This window comes from Arachis ipaensis, chromosome B3 (genome assembly GCF_059453495.1).
Source record: "Arachis ipaensis isolate K30076 ecotype BB chromosome B3, ASM5945349v1, whole genome shotgun sequence".
NCBI classification, from domain to species: domain Eukaryota; kingdom Viridiplantae; phylum Streptophyta; class Magnoliopsida; order Fabales; family Fabaceae; genus Arachis; species Arachis ipaensis.
This window is the reverse complement of record NC_142438.1, coordinates 92,678,869-92,679,998: the sequence shown is the minus strand read 5'-3', so window position 1 is coordinate 92,679,998 and position 1,130 is coordinate 92,678,869. Positions and strand designations below refer to the sequence as shown.

The 1,130-nt window shown below is 40.0% G+C and overlaps 1 non-coding gene across 1 annotated transcript; it reads right to left on the bottom strand.

The window, feature by feature from the left end:
- Positions 1-549: 549 nt before the first annotated feature.
- Positions 550-657, bottom strand: LOC148571583 (small nucleolar RNA R71). The gene has a single exon (XR_015907947.1). It is a non-coding gene; the product is annotated as a small nucleolar RNA R71 (small nucleolar RNA).
- Between the last annotated feature and the right edge of the window lie 473 nt (positions 658-1,130).

The window sequence follows — 1,130 nt, the reverse complement described above, 5'->3', positions numbered from 1 at the left end:
TCCCTTCTTTGTCATATGTGTAGGAGCAAGGACAAGAACATTCTTGTTGCAGCAGATCTTGAACCTGAAAGGACTCTGAAAAAGAAACTAAGAGAAGTTAAAATACAACAATCCAGAGACAACCTTACAGGAATTTTCGAACAGGAAGAGGAGATGGGAGCCAAAAATAATAATAATGCAAGGAGGATGCTTGGTGACTTTACTGCACCTAATTCCAATTTACATGGAAGAAGCATCTCCATCCCTGCCATTGGAGCAAACAACTTTGAGCTTAAACCTCAATTAGTTTCTCTGATGGAACAAAACTGCAAATTTCATGGACTTCCATCTGAAGATCCTTTTCAGTTCTTAACTGAATTCTTGCAGATATGTGATACTGTTAAGACTAATGGAGTAGATCCTGAAGTCTACAGGCTCATGCTTTTTCCTTTTGCTGTGAGAGACAGAGCTAGAATATGGTTGGACTCTCAACCTAAGGATAGCCTAAACTCTTGGGATAAGCTGGTCAAGGCTTTCTTAGCCAAGTTCTTTCCTCCTCAAAAGCTGAGTAAGCTTAGAATGGATGTTCAAACCTTCAGACAGAAAGAAGGTGAATCCCTCTATAAAGCTTGGAAGAGATACAAGGAACTGACCAAAAAGTGTCCTTCTGACATGCTTTCAGAATGCACCATCCTGGATATATTCTATGATGGTCTGTCTGAATTAGCTAAGATGTCATTGGATACTTCTGCAGGTGGATCCATTCACCTAAAGAAAATGCCTGCAGAAGCTCAAGAACTCATTGACATGGTTGCTAATAACCAGTTCATGTACACTTCTGAGAGGAATCCTATGAGTAATGGGATGCCCCAGAAGAAGGAATTTCTTGAAATTGATACTCTGAATGCCATATTGGCTCAGAATAAAATATTGACTCAGCAAGTCAATATGATTTCTCAGAGTCTGAATAGAATGCAAGCTGCATCCAACAGTACTCAAGAGGCATCTTCTGAAGAAGAAGCTTATGATCCTGAGAACCCTGCAATAGCAGAGGTGAATTATATAGGTGAACCATATGGAAACACCTATAATCCCTCATGGAGAAATCACCCAAATCTCTCATGGAAGGATCAACAAAAGCCTCAACAAGG